General features: G+C 36.2%; 1 protein-coding gene across 2 annotated transcripts in view; it reads left to right on the top strand.

Annotated features, from left to right (window-relative positions):
• Nucleotides 1–7,544: 7,544 nt before the first annotated feature.
• LOC120417667 (G protein-activated inward rectifier potassium channel 3-like) overlaps nucleotides 7,545–15,457 on the top strand; it is a 241,409-nt gene continuing 233,496 nt past the window's right edge. The window contains exon 1 of one of the 2 annotated variants that reach the window (XM_039579791.2): nucleotides 7,545–8,545. The gene's annotated coding sequence lies outside the window, so the exon portion shown is untranslated. The remainder of the gene's footprint in view (nucleotides 8,546–15,457) is intronic. The other variant, XM_039579794.2, reaches the window with a different exon arrangement.

The raw sequence follows: 15,457 nt of genomic DNA on the forward strand, positions 1-15,457 counted from the left end.
GGGCTCCTAAGTGAATAAAAGTGTGGCACGGAGCGACGGCGCCGAATACCCATATTTACACAAAGAATTTTAGAGCGCCCGCCGCGGGATTCGAACCAGCGACCTCTGGATTGTGAGTCCAGTGCGCGGTCCGATTGATCCACAGGCCTTCAAAACCAAAGCTAAAAACTCGATTCGCCACCTACATTCGAGTAGAAGAACTTTGGTGCAAGGTAACGTTTACGTTTTTGCGCGATAAATGCAAAGGGACTATTTGAAGGTTTTTTTAAAAGAAAATTGATCTTTTGGAATAAAATATAGTTAACAGGAGGTAATATAGTAAAAAGTTCTATCGACTGACTTTTTGATTTTTTTGCTAAGTTGCATTTTTCATTGAAAATTCTGAGATCCAGATTGAAAACGCGAGAATGAGGTTAGATTGCTAATTTCGAAAATCGTTCCACTTATTATGTTTCAAGCAGAGCTTTGCTTTAATGGTAGAAGTGACATTTAAAAATATTTGTCCACTTGAATAATCTAAATTCTCAATTGATTAGTTCGGTTTTGGTAGATAAAAACATTCCCTTATTTTGAATCGGATAATGAACAGGTTAAATCGGCCATCACAAAAATATTTTCGTTTATTTTATGATGAAATAAAATAATTTCAAATTTCAAACAAACTTACTCGCTGTAGGTTATAATGAAAACATCACCGCAAGTTTCAGCGCCCTCTAGTGGGGGGTAATTTTGACGTTTGATAGGCAATCAAACGATTTTTCCGATTAATATTCATGCTGTATCGTCTTATTTACGAAGATGAAAATGACGTTCAGCCATAAAGTAAAACCTATACCTTTCTTTAGTAAGAAAGGCAAAAAGTAAATCGTTCTAAAAGTTGTTCGGGATTGCCGATCGATGTCAAATTTGTTTCAGATGCTCACTCATGGTCTGTACTAAGAATGTAGGAAGAAATTTCGAATAAAATTAGAAATGAAAAATCACCAGGTGGGCTTTTACCTTTTTTAAGGGATTTTTTTTCTTATGGTAGGTTAATCAAACGGCTCTAACTCCAGAACCATATTATGAATCTGGATGAAAATTTGGGAGGTTGTAGAGCTCGAAAAGTGCAATTTTTGAGATAAATAAAAGATATGAAAATGAAAAAAATTACCATATTTTCATTTGAAAACTGTGTATTTTGTTGAAAAGTCTGGCCGCATCCGAAAACAGATGGATATTTCGAAATTTGCGCGGCAACTCGCCCAGGTTCAGCACACTAGCTTTCATCTGCATTCAGAAGAATCGAAATCGGATATATGGGAGCGGAGAACGACGCGACGCAAAATTTCACTCGACCTCCACGGAATTTATTTTCTCAAAATTCGAGGGTTGGAGATAGGCGAGTTCTATCAAGATGAATAGATAGAGCGTCGAAAATCGATGCAGTGTGATTTTTTGACGATTTTTTGGATTGAAATTCATGCTGTATCGTCTTATTTACGAAGATGAAAATGACGTCCAGCCTTAAAGTAAAACCTATACCTTTCTTTAGTAAGAAAGGCAAAACTGTTTTTATTTAAATCTTCAAAAAGTTCAACTGCCTGATTCTTCTTGAAAATTTAGCAAAAATCAAGCTATTTCAAAATGAACCTTAAACCATTTTTTTCTATTTTTTTTAATGAAGCAAACTAAAGATTTCAATGAAAATAGTAGTGAAATCAACTGAATACAATTTAAATTTTAATTTTCGGCGTTAAACTATAGGATTGAAACGTTCAGACATACCTATTTTGTTTTTTTTAATTGGTGGTCACTCAAGTCGGGAAATCGGGAAAGTCTGGAAAAAGTCGGGAATTCGCTGAAAATCCGTCAAAAAGTAACGAAAAGCCGGGATTTCCAAGCATACATGTTTGATAATTATATATATTTTTTACAATTTTCAAATTAAATTCATTCAATACTGCTTTAGTAACTTATTTAAATTTTTAGGTTCTTTTCACTATTTCAATAAATTTGAGAATGAAATAGTAGTTTATGCAACAAGTTGCTACAAGATTATTTTTTCAGCACGAGTCGTCGGTAAACCTCGTTGGATAAATACGACGAGTGCTGAAAAATCAAGTTTAGCAACGAGTTGCTTACAACATTTTTTGCAATTCCGAAAAAACGCATTTTGAATGAAAATTTATGCCAAACATACAAGTGCTAAGTGAATTCACCGATTAAAATAAAAAAAATATTGAAAAATGTTACTTTTCGATACTAGTGCTGAAAAGCTCAACTTTTCAGCACCCATTTCAGTGCTGAAAAGTAGAGCATTTCTGCACTGGTATTGAAAGGTACTAATTTTCCATTCTGCTATTTTTGGTAGAGAAAAGTAGGCCGTTTCGTCGCTCGAGAATGACAGGAAAAGTAGGTATTTTCATGACGGAATTGCAAAAAGGCTATTTAAGACATCAAAAACTTGTATTATTCTTTTTTTAATCTTTCATAATATATATTGGATACCGTAAACCGGGGTGACTTTGATAGGATTTCAATTTGTTTTTGGAATATTTTCCAACAAGTAAGGTTTTTCTCAAGATTATTATTTTTAAAACATGTACTGGGGTAGGCCACACAAAGTCCATGCACTATTTGGAAAAAAAGTTTTTTCAATAGTGTTTTTAACAAAATACATTTAAATTTTGTAAAATTGTTGAAAAGTCGGAATTTTGCCTGAAATTTGTTAAAATTAGTTTTGTTTGTAAAATTATCGATTTATATTGCATTTTATACTGAATTCGAAGCACGAATCAAAAGTTTTCACATTTTACATGCAATTTGTTCAACTGAAATTGCAGATAAATTTCGAGATTTTTTTAAATTGTGTTTCAAAACCACATATTATTTATTATTTACAAACTTATTTAACCTTCACCTAGTGGAAAATTGTTCAAAGAATCCGAAAATGCATTCCGTTTTCCGATCCAAAATCATGTTCATTGAGAAAATCATGACACTTTGAGAAGTTTAAAATAATGAGTTTCGCCAACATTTTCTTAACTATAGTTAACTAACTTTTTAAACTTTTCAAAATGTTATGAAAAGTTCTTCTTGAGGTACTTTGAACACTTCTCTATCACGGTCAGTATGATTCTAAGCCATTTCGTATACGTATTTTAATTGTACTCTTCATTTTGCGGAAAAACCTATCAAAGTCACCCCGTTTTACGGTACCTTTATACCTTTATTATTAGCTCAATTCATAAAGTAATTTCAAAACATAAAATCAAAATGTTGCCCTTCAACTTTTTTTTTGTGAGAATGTGTAAATTTACTATAGATAAAACATGATTTTGTGTAATTTGATGTTACTATTAAAATTTTTACTAGGTTATGTTGAAAAAAAAGTTTAGTAACTGTTCATCAACAATTTTCGAAACTTTTGATTTTCTAAGTAAACAAAAATCAATAAGCGTAGTTAAATGCAACAAATTAAATTATTATTATTTTGTTTTTGTTGGTAAAAGGGCAACATTTTTAATCACAAATGATAACTCTCAAATTAAAACAAAACAAAGCTCCTTGTTATGCTTGTACATTTTATGACGTTTCATAAGAAAACAATATGTTTCAAAAATGTATTCCTTTTTTTCTTAAAGATTTTCGAAATTTAAATTTTGTTATATTCAAAAAAAAAATAATGAAACCAATAAAATATAAAAAAACATGGCAAGATGGATTGGAAATATTGTTTCTGAGAGACCCTTGATTCACGAATCGTTACCATGATATCTTAAGGCTCTGAAAGGCATAATTCTCGATCGGCCGTTTGGCAGCCATGTTTGTCACAGAAAAAAAAAAATCAAATCTTGATTCAGAATGTGTCAATCAAGAAATGGGTTTCTCAGTGTTGTTTGTAGAAGCATTTTACATATGGGTAATTCTCTACCCTGTTCGGTTTGCGTGAAACTTTGTCCTAAGGGGTAACTTTTGTCCTTGATCACGAATCCGAGGTCCGTTTTTTGATATCTCGTGACGGAGGGGCAGTACGACCCCTTCCATTTTTGAACATGCGAAAAAAGAGGTGTTTTTCAACAATTTGCAGCGTGAAACGGTGATGAGATAGAAATTTGGTGTCAAAGGGACTTTTATGTAAAATTAGACGCCCGATTTGATGGCGTACTCAGAATTCCGAAAAAAAAGTATTTTTCATCGAAAAAAAACACTAAAAAAGTTTAAAAATTCTCCCATTTTCCGTTACTCGACTGTAAACATTTTTGGAACATGTCATTTTATGGCAAATTTAATGTACTTTTCGAATCTACATTGACCCAGAATGGTCATTTTTTCATTTAGAACAAAATTTTTCATTTTAAAATTTCGTGTTTTTTCTAACTTTGCAGGGTTATTTTTTAGAGTGTAACAATGTTCTACAAAGTTGTAGAGCAGACAATTACAAAAATTTTGATATGTAGACATAAGGGCTTTGCTTATAAACATCACGAGTTATCGCGAATTTACGAAAAAAAGTTTTGAAAAAGTTACTTTTTGCGTTTCTCTTTGTTTCGTCGTCCGTGTCTGTCGCGGGTGACCATAAACGGCCATGATCGATGACGACCAACTTTTTCAATACTTTTTTTTTCGTAAAATCGCGATAGCTCGTGATGTTTATAAACAAACCCCTTATGTCTATATATCATTTTTTTGGTAATTGTCTGTTCTACAACTTTGTAGAACATTGTTACACTCTAAAAAATAACCCTGCAAAGTTAGAAAAAACACGAAATTTTAAAATGAAAAATTTTGTTCTAAATGAAAAAATGACCATTCTGGGTCAATGCAGATTCGAAATGTACATTAAATTTGCCATAAAATGACATGTTCCAAAAATTTTTACAGTCGAGTAACGGAAAATGGGAGAACTTTAAAAAAAATTTAATGTTTTTTCGATGAAAAAAACGTTTTTTCGGAATTCTGAGTACGCCATCAAATCGGGCGTCTAATTTTACTTAAAAGTCCCTTTGACACCAAATTTCTACCTCATCAACGTTTCAGGCTGAACATTATTGAAAAACACCTCTTTTTTCGCATGTTCAAAAATGAAAGGGGTCGTACCGCCCCTCCGTCACGAGATATCAAAAAACGGACCTCAGATTCGTGATCAGGGACAAAAGTTACCCCTTAGGACAAAGTTTCACGCAAATCGAAGAGGGGTCGGGGCAACTGCTGTGTGAGTTGGCGGAGAATTACCCATATAGTGATTATTTTTGCATTTCAATTTACTATTTCTAGACCCTAAACTCAGAACCATCATTGACAGTCATTGCCTCAAGAGTGAAGGACACCTTTTACGACCTTAAGGTTTGAAATGATTTTTTATACAAAAACGACTTTTTTGAATCGCTAACAATTTTTAAGGATCAATTTGTACTGCTTTGGTCTGTTCGACAAAATTGTAGGGCATTAAATTTCCTATGACAATCTCACTTTTAAGAATACCGGTTGTTGCGTTTGAAACGGAATTCGCATACGATTCGAATTGAATTGAACTGACTGGGAAACTTCACCTTCGGGGTAATGTTGATTAATTTTATGTGTTTGAAGGATGTGTAGTTGTACAATCTCGAGAATTTTTAAATTAGTTTTTTTTTGTAAATCGATCAAATTTTGAACGAAAAATGTTAATCAATTCCTAAGCAACCTGGGCTGGACAATTATCACACATACATGACGAAATCCAGTCTGCAACCCGCTAAGATCGCCATCTCCATGCGAAAGCAAATGCGAATTTTGAATGAAAAATGTTTTTTTTTTTCAAAAATAGGCTCTTGCGTCCATTTGAAAACTAATCCGAGAGATGTCTCTTGCTGTTGAAAGATTCCCCATCAATGGTTAGTTCTTGAAAAATATCTAGACTTTTTTTTTATTAGGTCCTATAAACATATAAGGCTTTCTAGTCAGAAATTTACCAGCACATTAAAAGTATGATTACATCACAGCTAGACGTTTGTTTGCATCAGGTTTCCTATTTCTTTCTAGCAAAAGTTTTTTGTCAGGCGACTTCTAGCTGGTTTTTTTTGACTGACTGCCCGATATGTCAGCCAACATACTTCGCAAGTCTGTGACAGCTACAGCTCGAACATAGAGTTATCTACGTGCGCATGTATTGCGTGTACGCACACGAAAAAAGTGAGGTTAAATTTTGTACCAGCCAGCAAAACAAATGGTGTTCGGTCCCGAACGTGATTATTTTCTACCCGACTTCGCGCAATCGACGCGCAGCGTGTAGCCGACGCATCGCTGCCAACCTGACAGCGCCGAAAGAGAGAGAAAGAGAAGAAGCGCGCAACGGCAAGCAGGAAAAGCGCGCGCTGTCAAAACTTTGCACACTCGCTTCGTGGATCGCGCTCAGTGCAGACGTTCCCCAACTACTTTTAACTAAATAAATAGTTTTAGCTTAGTTTAGTGAAAGTCAGTGCCTTTTTCTTCTCCGGAATCGTCCCAACCTACAGTGATTACAGTCCACTAAATTCCGTCGTCATAATTCCACCGCCGATCGAGTTGCGGCGGCAACAAATGGTTTGCTAGTGTGTGTGAGACCGGGCTTAGATAGCTCTATTGTTTGCATCAGGACACTGTGACGAGGAATTCGTCATTTTTGAGTTAAATTATATTTTTTTCACTGGACCTAGAAAGCCTTATAAAACACAATAGCTTATAGGTCCCCCTTAAAAAAAATAAAAAAAAACTCTACATATTTGGAGTTTTTTTTTGAAAATGTTCAATTAACCAAATTTTCAGTTTTTGCTTTTTGGGTGTTTTTATAAACCCCTTACTCAAGGCGGTTTCAAAAACACCCTCAAAGCAAAAACTGGAAATTTGGTTTATTGAACCTTTTAAAAACAAAACTCCAGATATGTTCTTTGTTATAACTATCTAGATTTCGTTCCCCTTCTCTCAATAATCCAACACCACCAACCTGAGTGATGCCATCGCAAATTTCGTATGCGTCATCTTTCCCTTTGTAGGTTTTTTTCTTCTTCTCCCGCCTCGCCGTCTAGCAACTAGACCGAGAACATCAACGTGTTTTCCCCTTATTTTTCAGCAGGAGCAGGAGCTTGAAAACTGCATCGAAGCAATCATGTCGTCCCGACAACACGCGATGGAGGCGCCACGTGCTCCTGGCCATGCCTGCAGAGAGCGCGAGAGAATGAGAGTGCATAGAGAAAGAGAGGCAGAGTTTTGTTTTCTGAGTGCCCGCGAGAGTGAGTTACTTTGAAATTTCAAATCTTTGTCAAACTTTTTGTTTTTTCGAGATGTTGGAATTTTTGATTTAAATCCTAAGAAACTGTGTTTTAAGTTCAGACGATCATTTGTTTTTTAGAGTTGTTTTTTGCTTTAACTTAAATTAATCATTTAAGAATGATACAGAGTCATATCTGTTTTCTGAGAATTCAGAAGTATAAATTTTAGATATTTCAGTTGATTGAATTTTTTGGACCATTTTTCAATCATTTATTAAAGCTGCTTTGCATGAAAATAAATACATGAATTCTACTTTACAGAGAATCTCTCACCTGTCACAAGGATGCCTTGGTCACTCACTCTCAGCGAGTCGCACCGCCGTTGCCGGTTTTCCTCGATCGTCATCATCATCGTCATTGTGTGTGTCATTAGCAACGGCCGTAGCGTTCTTGTGCCGCCGCCTAGAAGGGAGTTGCAGGTTGCTTCCACAACAACAACAACCGCTTAGCAGGCTGTGCGTCGTCGTCGTCGTCGGGTCGTTTCCTCGGCAACAACTCTGTCTGTCTGACTGACAGAACGCGCTCCTGAGCTGATGTTTCAGTGTTGAACTTCTCGCGATCGTGCTCGCATCGGCTTTGGTTAGTGTCTCGTGCAGCAGCCTACTTGGATATCGTCAGCTTTTGCGACCTGTTGTTTGTTGCGGGTGTCGTGCGTGTCCCAGACCACTTGGATCAACCGTGAATACGGTCGTTTTGTTGTTGTTCTCAACCGGGGAGTGCGTTTAGTGGTTCCTGTCAAAGAGTGAGAGAAAGTGTCAGCGGTTTAACGGATGCACGGTGAATTTTAATTAGCGAGAAGAGCGTGTTTTTTCGCGGCGGGAATATCCTGTCGTGTTTCTGCTGGTTCAAAACGTGCGATCAAGAAGATCAAGGTAAAGGTCAGTGTTATTGTGGCCGACGGAAGAAAAATATTTGACGTGCCAATCCGCTCTAATTAGGGCAAGTGGAAATTCGCGATTGCGTCGAAGAAAGGAAAATTTCAAGGAGAGTCGCCGCGATAAAACGCGCGTTTTTCGAGTCGTGCCTGTGGGTGTGTGTGTGTGACGCGGTTTCAAAAATAGTTTGTTGCCAATGTGGTGTGGCGGCGGCTGCGGTGGTTGTCATTAAATTTTAAGTAAATAGTAAATAATCGACCGCAACTCAGAACGCGTTTCTGTGCAAACCTGTCACATCAACAAAGGAGCCGCGACGATCTAGTTTCCGCTGCGGGGAACAAACCGTTGTCCTGTCATTGACAAAGAAGGCGCGAACGCTGAAAACCGGCACATTTTGAGGTTAGTATTTGGTTTTGTTTACCAACAGAGTGCGAATAGGGTTCCCAAGTGACAGCTGATGAGATGAGTGAGAGTCGATTGATTGTGGTGGTGTTAGTGGTAGTGGGAGATGTCACTGACCTTTATGAACTCCGCGATCGTTGAACGGTAGTCGTTGTCGGGGCGGAAGCGGAGGGGCGATGATCAGTTGGGTAATTGCCAGCCGCTTTGTTTGGGTGTTCTGGGCGAACGTGTGATAAGTGCTTATCGGACACTAATAGCATCAATAATTAGTTTTTAAACTCGCAAACATTGCATACGCCCTTGTACAAAGTTGATCATGATGCAGAGGTGTAGAAAGGGAAAAAAGTTGTGTTACATTTACATTCAGAAATCCAAAACAATACTTATGGTGTAACAAAATTATGTGAGGGTTATGCCAATATTTAATTGAATAAATCCTCTTTTAATTTCATGTTCATTTCATTTTCAAAATGGCTAAAACTTAATTTACTAAAGAAATAGTAAAAAAAACATCTCTTCAAACTCCTTTGAAATTAAATCTTTGTCAAAAAATATACAAGAAAAACGTTACTTAATTTACCGTAAGGTGGTTGATGCGTTCCTCACATTAATATTGGTTTTTGAGGTAAAATAAAAAATGTCCAACCTGCAAATCATATCTAAATATAATTTCATATAATCATAAATATCGATAGGGCTATCAGATCTTCAATCTTTTGGACTTTTTGGAAATGTCTTTTGATTCCGCATCCAAGGATGTGTCACATGATTGATCCGGACATCGTTTTTATCAAAATATCTGGGATCCGATTTCAAAAAAGATTATAATTAACACTTAAATGCTAAAAAATCGATAGGGTTGTCAGATTTTCGATATTTCAGGCTCATTTGAATGAGCTTTCAATTATCTAACTATCCGGCCTCCAAAAGGTGTATAAATAACACTTAAGTGCCTATAACTTTTGATAGGGTTGTCAGATCTTCAATGTTTTGGTCTCGTTAAAAAGGTCTTTTGAATATCTTTCTAAAAATGCATAACATAGCGGATTTTCCTACAAAAACCACCACAATCTTCCGGAATTTTGTTAAAATTGTTTTTAATCATAACTATTGAAGTACTTTTTCAATAGCGACTTATTGGACTCCAAGACGGATCGCATGAGACCAAAATGGACAAAATCGAGAGACCAAAACGGACAAAACCCATTCTGAGTACAAAACAATTTTTTTCAGTGGATCAACTATGGTCCCCTTGGAATGAACTGTCAAGTAGGACGTCTTCTGTCAAGAAGGGCCGCGAAGTTAATTTTTAAAATTTGAATTAAAAATCCATTTTAAATCCTTTGGGATCGTACAAAGGGTTATTATACTTAGAAAAATAAAGTTTATCGTTGTGAACAATAATATCACAGATTTAAGCTCCATTTCAGGACCCAATTGGAGGGATTTTTCCAAAAGATTTATCAAACAATTAAGAATTGGGTCCTAAAATGAAGCTTAGATTGCTGATATTATTGTTTACTGCGATAAAGCTTATTTTTCAGAGTACAATGACCCTTTGTACGACCACAAAGAGTTTAAAATGGATTTTTAAATCAATTTTGAAAAATTACCCTTGCGGTCCTTCTTGACAGAAAAGCTTCTACTAGACAGCTCGTTCCAAAGGGACCATAGTTGATCCATCGAAAAAATGTTGTCTCGACAATTTTTTTTTTGCATTAAAATGGAAAAAGTGATCAGAAATGGTTTTTAATCGTGTTTTTATCATTGTACATAAAAATTGGAGGGAGGGAGAGCATCGTCGGTGTTTGGTGTCATCGCGCTTTGTTGGTAAACAGATGACATGCTGGCGCTGTGCTCTAACGGTGGTGGGTGGTGTTGACTACCGAGTCTGGGTGTTGGGTGGGAGGCTCATTGGTTTAGTGATGTTGGTTTGCGAGTGATCGGTGGCGGTTGTGTTTCAAAGATGGAAGGTGGACTTCTTCATCTTTGAAAGCGAAAAATTTCTGCGAGTGGAGGATTATCAACTATCATCTGGTGAGTTCGTTCCATGTTGCGTGTTTACTTGATTTTTTTAAGTATGTGTGGGAGATATAGGCCCTTTTTTTGTGAATCCTATTTTTTAATGTTCTTGGTATTTTTTTGTTTTGTTTTATTTATTTCTGCCTTTAAAAATTGTCCACGTTGTGTTCGGGTCGTCGCCAACTATTAACGGTTTAAATTGTTTCTACACATTGGCAATTACTTTAAATCAATTCGATTTGATTTTTGAACAATCAAGTGAGTTCATTGATCATTAGTGCAGTACCTATGAGGACGCGCAGTCCTGTTTTTTGTGTTATTTTCGTCTCTTTTGTGTCGCTGTTTGTGTGCATGGGGTGATTGGTCTTCTTCTTCTTCTTTTTCATTTTACTTAGTTCGCGCGTTCGTTGGCCGATGAGATTTTTTTGTTCTCTTTATATAGTTTTCGATAAAAACGATCCGAGTTCGTTAGGTTTATCGTGTATCAAAATTATTTTGTTTCATCAAGAACGTCGTGTGGTGCGCGAGTCTCTTTTTTGTGTTGAAAAGACCTTCCCATAGCTCCGTAGCTCGGAGGGCTCGACGTCGGTTGTTTGTGTTTTAAGCCCTCTCCATAGCATCGTAGCTCGAGAGGCAACGAAAATCAATACCTTATCTAGCTAACAGAAAGAAGATCGGAAGGCATTTGATGATTGAGTTCGTCGCGTCTATTCCGTAACAAATTCATGAACTAAATGATTATATAATTAAAAATCAGACTACGCTATCATTGCAGCATTGCGTTTAACACCTCATTGTATAAATAAATATTATTTGGTTTAATCTTTCCACAGCCGGCTGTCTAAGATTAAACCATTTCATTAAAAATTTAACAACAGTTAAACGGGAAATGTCTCATCCGCAGCAACCGATTGTTTGCCTTGAGAATAAAATATAATACCTTTCAACAAACACTATGATTTTGGGTCGCATCATCATCTTCTATGATGAATCCTGACCAAACACCCTATCCTACTAACCAATTTTCAGGTTCCTGGCGCTCGTGGGGTGTAAGCACAGAGTAAATCAGCTGCCCTAGTAGCAACCTGCGCTAACTAACATTCCCGTCCCTTAAAATCGAGATCTACAAACTGACATGGCGGGCGCCGTTGGTGGCCAATGACTGTTACCTATTCGCAACTGATCTTGTTTTGGAAGTCATGGTGTTTTATCTTTTCAGCGCATTCATACATGCTGTTGATAAGGGAAATACCACTTGATAGTCGAAGCCTATGATCAGTAGTGCTGAAAGGATATTACGGTTCTGTTCAGCAACGGAGAAGGACAACCATGGGTGGTCTCTCATGCTCATGCTCATGCTTTTTATCATTGTACATAAAAATTGACATAGGGCTTTAGTACCTAATTGAAAACAAATTAAATATCCGATGATTTTGGCATCCTTTGAAACCTTCGGATACTAGATGTTTTGGATAATCTAGTAGAATTAATTTTGCTATACTTTTTATTTTTTACATTTATTTAATTTTTTATTAAGTTAAAGATTTTGAAGTACCAAAAAAATTTTTTTTTGAGCATTTCAACAATACATCGTGTGAGTGTTACTTTTTTTTCTTGACAGTCCCCTTCAAAGTTATAATAAAAACTACAAGGAGAAAACGCGGAGCTAACCTCAAAGGTAAATTTTTCTTTGACAGATGTCGTGTTGCATTTTTTTCAGTATTTCGAAAATCTCGAAATAAGTTTTCAACTTCAGTTTTGAAATCAATCCATTCTTAGAACCTGCAACCACATCTTCCACCACAAGGTCTACGTAAATTTTCAAGCTGGTCGCTGGAGACGCGAAAACACATTCTTCCGGACAAATATTCCAGATGCAGAGTCCTTGACAGCGGTAATTCCATCTGTCAAAGTACTTCTTTGAGTTCATTTGGTCCATGGTTTTTTTTTGTTCATTGCGACTTGTCAACTATTTTTTTTCGGCGGTCATTCGCAATTGCTAAGTGTGAATGTCCAGTTTTAAGGTGAAACAGGAAGGCAGCGCCCGATTTACAGCACGAAAAACTTATGAAGTTCTGTTTTTTTTCAGACGTTTATTTGGTCGATAGCAAGCAATCTGTCTAGTTCAGATAACGATTTAAGTTGAAAAGAAGTTGTCCAAGAACTGGCGTCCCGTTTCACCTTAAGGGAAGTGCGACTGGAAAAATGTAAACAAACAACTATCTGGGTTTTAAGCAAAAGTGAAAAAATGCTGAGTACTATCTCGTCCAGCAAAATGGTGTTCGTGGGGGGGATCGGTTAAAGAACCGACGCGCGAGAATCCGCGAGAAAGTGATAGAAGATTCTTGAATTTATTGATAGAAGGCTTCGCGTCGTCGTGTATATATTTTCTTTCTGTTGTTGAGCCGGTTGTTCGCGGTCCGGACTGGGTAAATTCGTGGGGAAGTTTGTTGCAAAGAAGTCATGCGCGAAGAATTTCATTAAATCGATTGAAACAGTTCGGTGTATCAGCACTATTTGAGGTTTACATGATAACGAATAATACGTTGCTAAAAATTTAATTTTGTTTTGAAAGCCCATCCCTTAGCATCGTGGCTCGGATGGCACGACGACGGATCTATTTTAAATTGTACGTTACCGAATAATGCGTTAATTCAAATTTCATTTCCTGTTGAAAGCCCATCCCAAAGCATCGTTGCTCGGATGGCACGCCGGCGGTAAAAAGTAAAAAAATACGCGAATGATAAGTCCTTCTCATAGCGTCGTAGCTCAGAAGGCAACGATTATGGTTCACAGTTCACATTCTGGTCATATCATCTACCAAGATGAATCCTGACCTTCCCTTTCCTTCCCCTACTAACACAATTCCCCCACTTCCCGTGATGCTTGAAGGAGATGCTGTGGATTCAACGGTCTCATGCGGTGTCAACAGGTATAGAGCGACAAACTCTGTGTCTGATGAGTCTGCAACTTCAACTATCGGACTAACATTCCTACCTTTGTTGAACTGTATCTCCTTGGGGGGGCGCCGGTATTGACTTAAAGCAAAGATCTTCAGGGGTTATACAGTGAGGATGATTAGCTCCCACTACTCATCTGTTGGTTCATTGTGTAACTTCAGCTGATCCGTCAATAACGGAGTAGCAGCTCATTGGCAGTCAACCATGCTCATGCTCATGCTCATGCTCAGTACTATCTCGTCCAGCAAAATAAAGTCGATAAAGTAGTCGGTTTCGATTAAGGAGAAGTGGAAAACGTGCTCTAAAAATAGCGAGGCCATCCCCCTATTCAACTCTTGTTGCGGCATTGAAAATTCAATAAAAAGCTAGTGAATAAATTTTGTTTTGCATTTTTTCTTGGATTTGATGATTTTGATGAATTTTAACCATTTGATTGAAAAATTGATGTTTGAGCAATTGTCCACCAAAACCGGAAATAGATTTCATTTATATTTTTTGGTTTGGTTCAAACTTTGTGAGTTCCTTCACAAACACCAAAGCAGCAATTTTGTGTCATTGGTCCACCTATAAAAGTCTCTATATAATTTTGACAGCTGCCCATACAAAAATGTAACTTTTGAAGGAATTTGTGATCGATTTGTTGTCTTCGGCAAAGTAGTAGGTATTGATGAGGGCTATTCAGAAACGCTTTTTACCTAAATTTTTACAAAAATAAAACAATTTCCAAAAAACTATATTGAAAACAAAAAATACAATAAAAAAAATGTCCCCAAAAAGGGGACAAAAAAGTGCAACATTTTGCGGCCGGGGACGTTTTTTTGGAAAAATAGTAATTTTAGTAAAATATTTTTTTTTTACTTCAACTTTTATGTAACATCAAATTTGCAATCATAAAATATAGATTTTATGATGAAAAGCACCGTTTTCAAGATATAGCCACTAAAAGTTTAATTTATCTGAAAATTTTCCGTTTCGAGTTTTTTTTAAAAATAATGTCCATTCCTAATAATATTTAATTTCGAAAAAAAAAACAGAAAATGTCAAAAAATTTCCTAAGGGCAGCGATGGAAGAATCATCATCAAAAGAAAATCATTTGACGCTCATCACGAGAAAAAATCGGAAAAGAACATGGCTCTCCCCTCTCGCGCACGAAAGATCGGCAAAAGGAATCTAAAAAGATCATCAGCTTGATTATTTGGCGGAACATCTATTTCACTACTACACTTGCAGCTGCAACGTCATACGTTGAAAATGATCTGTCACTTTTTGTAGATGGGCGACGTGTGTAAACAAAAAAAAATAAATAATTTTAGTGGTGCTAATGAGAAAAAATCAACAAAAATTTTCAACTGATTTATTTTATTCGGGAAGTTCTGTAGCGATTTTCTTTTGCGTGATTCGCCTCCTCTCTTTTTCGCGGGTGAAGAAAGTTCGCAAGCGAAAAAGATCTTCCCGGGCAGACGGTAATAACAAAATTAATAATATTTCAATAACAAATCCTGTTAAAATAACAAAAAGTGTTATTATTTTATCCTGAAGTTCAACTTCAAGAAGAAAAAATAATAACTGTTTCTGATAAAATAACAAAATTTGGTATTGAAGTGATATTATATTGAAAATGTTTAATAACACGCCAATAAGAGGAAATGTTGTACATTTCAAAAACTCTCCTAATAACAAAATTTGGTATTCGTTCGGTATACTGACTTAGAAATAAAATTACCATAAATCGCACAAATGGAAATGTTTCTAAGTGTCCATAACACTATCTGTTATTATTTTTTCTTTTGTTAAATATGTTTAAATCGTTGGGATAATTTTGTCTAATTTCGTCGGGGTCATTATTTTGGCCATGAAATGGGGTCCTTAAGCTAAAATTATTCTAAAAAGTTGAAATTTTGAAAGTTGTTTTTTTTATTATTCGAT

The sequence above is a fragment of the Culex pipiens genome, chromosome 3, assembly GCF_016801865.2.
Source record: "Culex pipiens pallens isolate TS chromosome 3, TS_CPP_V2, whole genome shotgun sequence".
Lineage (NCBI taxonomy): Eukaryota > Metazoa > Arthropoda > Insecta > Diptera > Culicidae > Culex > Culex pipiens.